Raw genomic sequence first — 10,538 nt, forward strand, 5'->3', positions numbered from 1 at the left:
ATTTTCAATGGATGGCTAACCTGACTTTGTAATCTCAAATCTTTTTCTTGTAAAGTATTACGAGAATGAAATGACGCCCCAGCTTGACTCTAGACCAAGACTCCTTACAACTCGTATCAATAGCGGCACTGAGCGGCCGGAGATTGATTGAAAAGGCAGGCCACCCGACTAGAGGGACTGAGAAATTAATTGAGTACAAAACTTATCTTCAAGCTTTACCTTATTCTGATCGTTCAGAGGGCGATCGCGGGGTCACTGAATGAAGTCCTCCGTTTCTTTCGGAGGTGCTGACCCACAGCGAGGCAGAAATGACTAAGTGACATATGGAATATGGCGACGACAACAGCATGTCGTAGAAGGAGATAACAGGTGGAGCCAACGACCCACTAAGACTAACCTATCTACAACTACATCCCCGAGCGGCAGTCAAACGGGGGCGTGAATGCGAGATGCCAGCGGAATGATCGGCCGGACAGAGGCTAGGGCTGCTTCCTTCCCACCGCGTCCTCAAATCGTGTCTCCAATTCTTGTAGCACACCTGATATTCTGTTAAGATTCTTCTTAACATCAAAGAGATCTATAGCCCTCATAATTGTTGGGAGAGAGTATTTTTTCGAAAGAATGTGAAAGAGTGTATAGCCGAAAAAACATTTAGGTTCATGAAAAGAAGCAGTAAAACCCTAATTACGCCAAAAGTGTTAAATTTACCCTTATCTCAAATAATTTTTTAAAAATTATCCCAAATTTTAAGTAACCGACAATCTCCCTAGTATATTATACTAGTTAGAGGGGTGGCCCGTGTTGAGCCCGGGCCCAAGCTCAAAAATGTAAAAGCTTTCAACTTCTCGTAGATCCATTGATAATTACACTGATAATTGTACCTGCTATTTTTTTTAATTATTTACTCATTTTTAGTATAGTTTTCGACATGCACTTAATGGAACAGAAGGAAGTTCAACTAATTTGAGCTAAAAGGATAATTTTTCGTCTAATTAAGACTAAGGACGTTTAAGTTATTACATGCAACTTTGCGCTGGTAAAGAAAAATGAGTGACGACAGCAACATTTACATTAATAAATTAGGTATATACATAACTTTGAGATCCAACTGCACAGATTGTCATACTGGCAATGATTTGATATTGTGCAAAGATTCTACAGCCGTTGTGTACTCATACCAAAACCTGGTCACTGGATTCACCATCACTATTTACTCTATACTCTTATGGAAAATCAACATATAATTCTTGGTGAATAAATAATGTAGCAGAAAGGAGATAAATAATTAGAATTTGCATGGTACAAATTGGAAGGAGGAGAGTTCCGCTGCAGCTATATAGAGACAATCGATCTTCACCTGTTTCACAACCTTCTTCTCTTTAGCTCACTGTAAAGATAAAATGCCTAAATTTACTAAAGTACACTACAAACGTCATTAGAGAAAAACATTGCACTTGTTTGGCTACATAAGCCAATCCCATACCAAACTTGTCAAAGCTTGAGCTAAAGAAAATGCAGGGAGAGCACATCGTTGACAGTACCCAGACCTATCCCATTTTGAAAATACTGTGAAAGGCCAATTTTGTTGCGCCTTTCACTTAAGAAGAGGATACACTGGCTAGAGCATGAAAGGCATTATAATTCTATTGTTCCAGTATCAGAGCCTACGTTACAAAGACGGAAAGATGAATATTAAAGTAAGAAACTCAGTAATTCAGACAAGGTCACTACATAGGAAATATAAATCCATTTATACTATTATTATTTTGATAAATAATGGTAAAGTAGTATTATATCAGAAAAACCAGAATAAAGTAAGTGCTAGTTGGTATGAACAACCCAATAACAAACTATGAAAATTACTAATAAAATCTATCATGGCGTCTACGTCATTAACATTGATTCTAGCTTATGTTACACCAAAAAAGGGAGCAAAGATCATTTATGCTTAAGGCTAACTATGTTCTCCTCTCTGTCTTCAAATATTCTCAAGTTCTTTTCCCTCCATATGACCCATCAAATAAACTTATAATTATGTTGCTTCATGCAATGCATGTCTTAGTTGTTTTTACCCTGAATATAAATCATCTTTAACCCAGTTCCAAAACAGAATCAGGAAGATAATGCCTTGCGTGAAGCGAGTAGAAGCAAGGTTCTTTTGACATACTCCAACGTTTAGCGAGCTGAAGAGGAATTCTCATATTGCTTTTTGGTGGTCTCTCTCTCCACCCCCCACCCCTCTCTTTTTTAACTTTATATATAGTTGTAGTAACCAAGGGAGGAGGAGTTGATCTAAGGTTAGAGTTTGTTGAGATCCTGAATTGGTATCAAAAGATGTGAGTTAGCATTTGAATGAAAAATCCATAAACAAAATTTGGTGGAGTGACTAAAAAGTAGTTAACAATATCTAGAGTTTACTTTATTCAAATTCCTGCACCAACACATTGTCCTTTCCCTACAATAATTTTGTGTTTCTTCAAAACTGAGTCTCAAACAATGTTAGAATGCAATTTTGCATATCTACAGATTTATATGACCTTGAATGTTTGTGTAACATGAAAAGCTTACCTTATTTTGTGCTAGAAGGTGCATTCATGTTGAGTTCTTAGCGTCTTCTGCTTTTTCCAACTGCATAGAACAATGAGCTGAGTTAATGCACACGTTCAACTTAAAACTGACCATAACCGATGTAGTAGAAACCGGTAGAAAAAACAAATCGCCTTGCAAATTTAACTTACAATCTGATAGAACAAAAAAAGTATGTCATCCTTAGCTCTTTGATTTTGAGTGCTTAACAAGCCAATCACCAGTTGAGTCAATATTGAGCCAATCACCTCTTTTCCTTTTATTGAAAAGGCAGGCCGAGTAGATGATTAAAGGAGTCAACTTAGAATGCAAGTGTAGACTGTGTTAGAAGGCAAGTTTCCAATTTCAGCTTAAGGTTTGTTTGCTTCATTCAATTTTTTCATATGCCCAATAGAAGAAATGAAAATCCACCTCTAAATGTTGCAACACTCTATGAGATAAAGACACTGAATATCATATTATGTTAAGTTCCTGGCACACTTCGTCCCATGAATATCCTTTCTTCTTTGCTCCCTTCAAACTTAACCCTTGGCATTTGCAATATTACATCTTTGATGGCTATGTGGATTCAGTGGCAGGCTAGTCTGAATAGAAAATTTACTACTTATGCAAAATAGATAATTTAGTAAGTGTCTTCAAGATTTAATCACAATTCCTTTTTTTTCCTTTTTGTAATGACCAAAGGACATCATCAGTACAAGCATGAGCGTGACCCCAAAGTACCTGAAATGCAGCAGTAAAAAGCTTTTATTTAGTGTCACATTAGATGAAAAAGTAATGTCAAGAACCAGAGTGTCGCTCCTGGAAAAAAAAATATCGAAGTCTAACCGTAAAAAAAAATATCAATCAAAATGCTCGACCAACAGGAGTTAATCGCCACACCCCTATTACACCATATGTTGCACATGGTACATTGGCCACCAAAAAGCATAGGGAGCAAAATAGGGTTAATGCCACATTTAACTGTAGAATGGAATAGAAATAGTTGTATGCTCTGTATTGGAGAAATCCTTGGTAAGAAACGCTTTCCCAAATAGGCCCTATGCGACGCGAATCCGGATTAGTCGTATTCCAATGTGTGAACCGAATACCGAATTAAAAAAAATGGAGATTCACTAGCAAGAGTAACGTGTTAAACAATTTGTTCTATTTATTCCTATTTAACTACTTACAACTTTTGATCTAGTTGAATGACCGTTTAGTTTAACATCTTAGAGAGCAGATGATGACTCAAATATATATCAGACAACATTAACTCAGGGTAATTCTAGAATAAAAAGAAGTGAACTCATAACATGAATGAGATTACCCCATCGATATACGCTCATAAGATCCTTGACCAACAAAATCCAGTTGAACGTTTTATTAGAAATTACTACCTTGATGAGCTACTTGTATCCTACTTCCAACATCTGATGGCAATAGTTGCACCCACGTAATCAATGGCAAAGATACTTGACTGAGTTCTTGATGTTCAGTTGCATTCGTTCGCTATTGAACAAGCCTGTAGCATATTAAAAAGATTACACATATTCAGAAGCTTCTTACTTGTTCTAAAGCCAGGCTGAATCACAATGCACATCCTACCATCTAACAAGGCATATAAAAATGCTCAGCGAAACAGGACGGATGAATGCTGGATCCCGTTGTGAATACATCAGACCGACTAAAAAAAGTAACTACAATATTCAGATAGTGTAGTAGGTGGAGTGTTGATAGTTTAGTTCTTTTGATATCTCAAGTTCCTCTTAAAGCAACTACTTGGCAGGTCTTTCTTTTGTTGATAAGTCTACCGTGCAGGTCCCTATTTACACTCTTTTGCGGAATTTTTCTTATACTTCTAGAACTACAGGAAAGTATCTTGTGAAGAAAATCAAAATCAGGTTTGATTCTGTAAGCACAGAAGAAAGCATGTAGCTGCTGATATTTTACAAGTGTCAGTTTTAAGATAACTAGGAATTTTTTCAGATGGGAAACTTTAAAATATTCACTCTATGGATATCCATATTCCTTCCAATCTTCACATCCAGTAGCGTGACCTTCAACTCTTGCTGCCTGATTCATACAAGGAGCTCTCTTATTACTTGAAAGTGTTATTGTTACTCCTTGGTTGAAGTCTCCAAAACTCTTAGTATCACTACTATATCTCAACAAATGTTAATAAAGTGTTACCTAATATGACATAACAAAGAGTAAATAGCATATACTTACAGTATCATGGATTCTCCAAGTGTAAGGAGGAACTCCTGTATTTGAGAATGATCGCAAACACCAAGTAAAGATAAGGCCTCAAGGAGAATACTTGTGTTTTGTTGGTCATCTTAGCAATATTTCTAATTTGAAATGCTTAGTCAGTTAGTTGTTTATAATGATTAATGATGTTTGCCATGGGCTTGATGACTGTGAAGAAACAGAAACAAATGAGGCACCGGTCCACCTCTGCATTCAGAGTCCTCAAAATTTGTCATATTTACGAAAACAAAAACAATCTGCTTTCAGCCAATGGAAACAAAAGGAATTGCAAATGCAGTAGGCACAACCACAATTGTTCTTGAATAACAGCTAAAATCAAAGAATATTGCGAATCTCCTTAAGGAAGGAACATTATTTGGAGAATAATGAATTGGAGAATAGGTTGCTGAGGAAAATCGTCACAGTAGGCCAGACTGCTGCAAAAAGTAACTCTTTGTAACTTTTCAAGGCAATCCTAAGTGCAGAAGAGATACTATGAGTCACCTGGGAGAAAAGTGTAAAAAAAACAAACATGAGCTTCCCGTGAAGTTCCACTGTATGTCCATACTCGTTCCATAGCCGCTGATTTTCCGACGACGATAGAAACAACAGATCTCAACAATTTCATAAGCAGAAACAAAGACAACAACAACAACAACCAGTGTAATCCCACAAGTGGGGTCTGGGAGGTAATATGTACGCAGACGTTAACTCTGCCGAGGGCAGAGAGGGTGTTTACTGGAGACCCTCGGCAGAAACAAAGAAAGCAGAGAAAAATCGGAGAACCTAAAGACACCGAAAGAAGACAGAGAGGAATCGCAAAAGGTGAACACCACTTTTTCTTTACCTAAAAGGACTCTAAAGTGGCCCAATTTACGTTCAGCTAGGAAATAATGTAAACAAAATCTAGGGGTAAAACTGACCTTTTGAGCGAGACGAAGTCCTGCTTACCCTACCACCAAATTTCACGGAATTTAGTCCAACCATTATGTTATTTTTTACGCCAAATCTTCTCTATTCTATATTATATTATTACCTTCTATTTACTTTTCATTTTTTATTTACTTCAAATTAATACGATCTTTTTTTCTTTTCTTCATATTCATTATATATAATTCACATTCACCACTTATATAATCATTTATTACAAAATTATTTTAAAGAATAAATCAACTAAAAGTGAAATCATAGATAAAAGATAATTAAATAAATATTACATCATAGTCAAATTTAATTTAAGTACCACATAAATATTTAACTTTCGCATCTATTCTCCCATAAATGCTCGATTAATGCATTACGAAGTGCGAAATGCGCATCTTTATCCTTAATTTTTTTGTGTCGAGCTAAAAATTATTCAACATTAGATATCTTACATTTGCATTTTTTATTTTTAAATAATGGTTATATCTCTTTTTATACAATTATAATAATAATAACATTAACTTATAATTTTATATAAATATAATATATACAAAAATTAATATATCAAAAAATAGGATATAAAATTAAAATTATAAAGATCTTAATATAAAAATTAATTATATACACAATATATGATAAATTAAAAGTCCAAAAAATAAAAAAATTGAATAAAATAATAATAAACCAAATTTGGAGTGATGATTCATGCTCTATAATGGTGCAAGATTTAGTGTTATATTGGAGCAAAAAACACCATTTCTTGCACCAAATTTGGATTTGGTGCAAGAAATGGTGCAGCCTTGGAGATGGTCTTACTACTCTGTTTGGAAAGAAAAGATACCAGCAAACTCTTAAATATTAAATATCTATCTACGAAGGAATGCGATGTGTGCAACAGTTACGTATCAATAGTAAATAAATTAATTAGTAGCTAATGGCAATAATGGCGCGAGAAGCCTAACAACGGTTAGCATTAATCACAATTTTTAGCAGTTATGCGTTTTGATATTAATATAAATGTAATACTCCTTTATATTAAACGTATTTAGAGTTAACCAATTATATTAATCAAAACATGAACTAATATATTCATGGTATTCCAAACAAAATAATTACGTATTATACACGAATTACAACATTCCTCAAAAATATGGTCAAATCTTAATAGCACCAGTGAAATGCTTATGTAAAGGTTTCCATTAATGTTTCAAGGATATTATTAGCATTAAAATAGAACAAATTATATTTCTTCACTTTTACTTTTCACAGAAAGTATTCATTACATTAAGATGTGATCAGCTTATTATTAGGACTCTAAAGTTCTTATTGACCATAAAAATTGGAAAGTACATTATGAAACTTTTTAATTAATGATCACGCCCAATTATGCCTTATAAAAAGGCCAATGCGGTCGTTGCAAATATAATCCGGTTTACAAGTCCGGAATCGAATCCCACATAGAACTAAGGCTTAGCTACAACTGTTCACTATCACCAAGAAGACAAGCTTGAACAGTTCCTAACTTATAGATATTTAGATTCTTGTGTTTAACTAATTGATTAACAAATTAAAATAATAAATTAACAACTAAAGATACTAAGAGTTAGAGACAAGATTAAGGAGGCCTAGAGTTATGATTTCCCCAATTGTCGGAATCCTGTCTTCTATAATATTGCCTGAGTATTCTCTACCGATTATGAGCACTCTTATTACCGTAAATCTCTCCCGAGTAATCACGACAATTTACTAGACGTACTCTCCCGAGCTACGCTAGCTGGCTTTTGATATAGCTCACTTCAGATCGCACCCAAGGCTTCGTTATCCCTAATCCCACCTTTAAACCCTCGGTTATTGATCCCTCATATACTCTGGGAGTGGTGTTGTTCAATAATTACCTAAATATGCACTCTCTCCCGAGTTATGCACACTAAATAGGCACAGCTAATTGAGACCTCTTCAATTACCTACAATAAGAACGTAGTTGAACAAATAGAGATTATACTACGACTCAATTATATAAAAACATAACAAGAATTTATCCTACAAAAGGTTCTATCAAAACTCTAGATAACAATTTAGCTATTCATAATAGTATGTAAAACTACAATACTAAAAGTCATAACCAACAATAAAAAATAGGAAGAGAAAAGAAAAAAACTTGTAGAAGAATTCTCAAACCTTGCTCCTATTGTGTCTCTGCCTCCTTAGGTCAAATCTATGTCAAAAATATGTCCTCTTTCTTTTCTTGGCCGGCTTCCTTGGTTTAATATAGGGTTTAGGGCTTAAAATCCCGTGTTTTGTACCTTGGTCCCTCAAATTTATGCATCCTGCCGCGGTTCCACCGCGGTCGCACCGGAACCGCGGCCAAACACCCTCTCAAATTCTTCAGTTGTCTGCGACTGCCCTCTGCCGCGGTCGCGGTTTTTGACCCTGTTCCGTTTGAAATTTGGAAAAACGTAAAACAGGAAAGTTGTATCCCTTTGAGTTAGCTTTCCAACCATATATTGTGAAGCTCACATGGAGTTCTGAGTAAAAAGTTATGTCTATTTTACTAGACAGTGCGCAATATGCCTCTTCGAGTTTTCGTTTTGTTGTTTTATCATCCGTTGATCCCCGAACGCGATCCCGGCTTAATTACTTGCGCTATTACTCAGACTTCAAAGCTCCAAACCACTTAAATTTATTACATAACATCTATATAGCTCGGAATCACACCTACAAGGCATAAAACACACAATTAGTGCAAAACACTAGCGATTAAAGCGCAAACTCAACTAAAGTGCAGTAAATTAGAGTGTAATAATCGACTAAAATACGTAATTATAGCCTATCATCAACACCTCACACTTAAACCATTGCTCGTCCTCGAGCAATCAAACTACACACTTTTTTTATAGACACGACCTTTTTAAACAATTCTCCTAACTCATCACACCAAGAGTATTTAAAATAGACTAAGCACAAAAGCGTAACATCTTCACCTCAAGATTTGACTCATAAGTACCACGCATTATTCACAATTCACCTACTTACTCTAACATAGAGGTCACTGACATTACCTTTCCTTCATGAATCAAGTGCCCTCACACCACAAAAGAGAGTAGTTCCACACAATAAAATTTAAGAACACTTAGGAACTCAAGATAGAAAGAATTCACTCACTCTCAGAAATAACATTCATATGCCACAAAAGATGCACCATAAGCTTGTCCGTAGTGTACTACTCTACTAATGGAGCTCATTCAATCTAGGATCAATTAGGACTTTATTTGGTTGTAATGTAGGCTACGGGACGGGTAGGATACATTTAGATATAAGAGTGACTACACCTCCCTAAGCACTTTAATACATATACTTTAACATTCAAACCTCATACTTATGTCAAGCCAAACTCCACCTTCACATCAATATACATCAACTCCCAAATTATTTAAGCCCAATTATATCAAGAGTCACCACTATCAAAGAATATTTTTTTTTACAGCAATACAACTTTTTTTTCTTTTTCAATTCAAGAGACTCTTGCTTTTCAAATCAGTGCACCCTTTCTCCTTATTTCATTAGTTCCACTCAAAAGTCAAACCAACCACCCCACACTTTAACTTTTAAAAGTTCATAAACAACTCAAGTGCTCATGAGAGGTTACAATGGTTCAATAGATGGTTAATTCAAACAAATGGGTAAGGCTTGTAATGTGGTTGCCAAAGAAATAAGATTATAGGCTCAAAGGGGTTAACTACGATACATAACAATTAGGTGGGTAAAATATACATATCTGGCTCAACAAAGATATGTCTATATCACTTCCTAGACTGAATAAAACTACTATTTCGCTTTGCAAACACACGGGGCAAGTTCTAAGCATCAAATGCAATGCACAGAATATAACAAATCCTTACACACACATGGCACATGACTCACTCAAGATTGGATCATCAAGACACTCTAGTCAAAGCAGTTAAGCAAAGTTAAGATCATACAATTTAAGGTACTTCTACAAGAGTCAAAAACTGAGCCTAAGCGTCACAACCAAAGTACTCATTATTCTCAAGGCATAACAAAGTCAAGAGATATTGCTTCACTTCAAAACACAACACAATGACTCCTACTCCCAAAAAAAAAACTAACTACACCCGGTTCAAATAAAACCCTTGGAAAAGAACCGTGGTTTAAAGAAAAACCAAGGGGGAATTATTACACTACCTAACAAAAAAAAATCTTTTTGTACTTTTTCTTTAGACTTAAATCCCTCAAGAAAATTGTCTAATAGATCCATCGTCGGGAAATGTCCAATCTTTTCTATTTAAAAAAATCTTATTCAATTAAACTAACACAACTAAAATAGCATAGAAAGTCACTCAGACAATCTCCTCACCTCACACTTAAAATTGTGCATTGTCCCTAATGCATACCATACTAATAAGAGGGTAAAAGAAACTCCCTGGTAGGCCAAAGGCCAAAGCATTAACAGCTCATGGGGTACTCAGACTTCTCCCAAGCTTGGTCCTTTGTGCGGGTACCTCACACTTAGTTCCAACCATTTGGTTTGTTGTTGCATCCTTCCAATACCTTTGCTTTCCATGCTCCTAGAAAATAAAAAATTGACATTACAAAAATAATACAATTAAAAAAAAATTAATACAAAAAATAAAAGAAATCAGTAAAGCTGGGTTGCCTCCCAACAAGCGCTTGGTTTAACGTCGCGGCACGACGTGAATCACTTTCTGCCTCCACTTCGAACTTATGAATCGCACCCCAAGTTTTGCTTCAAGCTTATGATTATGCTCTTTGGGCGG

The 10,538-nt window shown here is 35.4% G+C and overlaps 1 long non-coding RNA gene across 2 annotated transcripts; it reads right to left on the minus strand.

Moving 5' to 3' along the window:
- Window positions 1-1,047: 1,047 nt before the first annotated feature.
- LOC107770413 (uncharacterized) lies at window positions 1,048-5,615 on the minus strand. 2 transcript variants are annotated; one of them, XR_012693501.1, is made up of 5 exons: window positions 4,798-5,615; window positions 3,966-4,090; window positions 2,739-3,309; window positions 2,569-2,628; window positions 1,048-1,357 (listed from the first exon to the last, which is right to left on the minus strand). It is a non-coding gene; the product is annotated as an uncharacterized LOC107770413 (long non-coding RNA). The 2 variants fall into 2 exon arrangements; XR_012693500.1 differs by having other exon boundaries at window positions 1,048-1,387.
- Between the last annotated feature and the right edge of the window lie 4,923 nt (window positions 5,616-10,538).

The sequence above is a fragment of the Nicotiana tabacum genome, chromosome 7 (genome assembly GCF_000715075.1).
Source record: "Nicotiana tabacum cultivar K326 chromosome 7, ASM71507v2, whole genome shotgun sequence".
NCBI classification, from domain to species: domain Eukaryota; kingdom Viridiplantae; phylum Streptophyta; class Magnoliopsida; order Solanales; family Solanaceae; genus Nicotiana; species Nicotiana tabacum.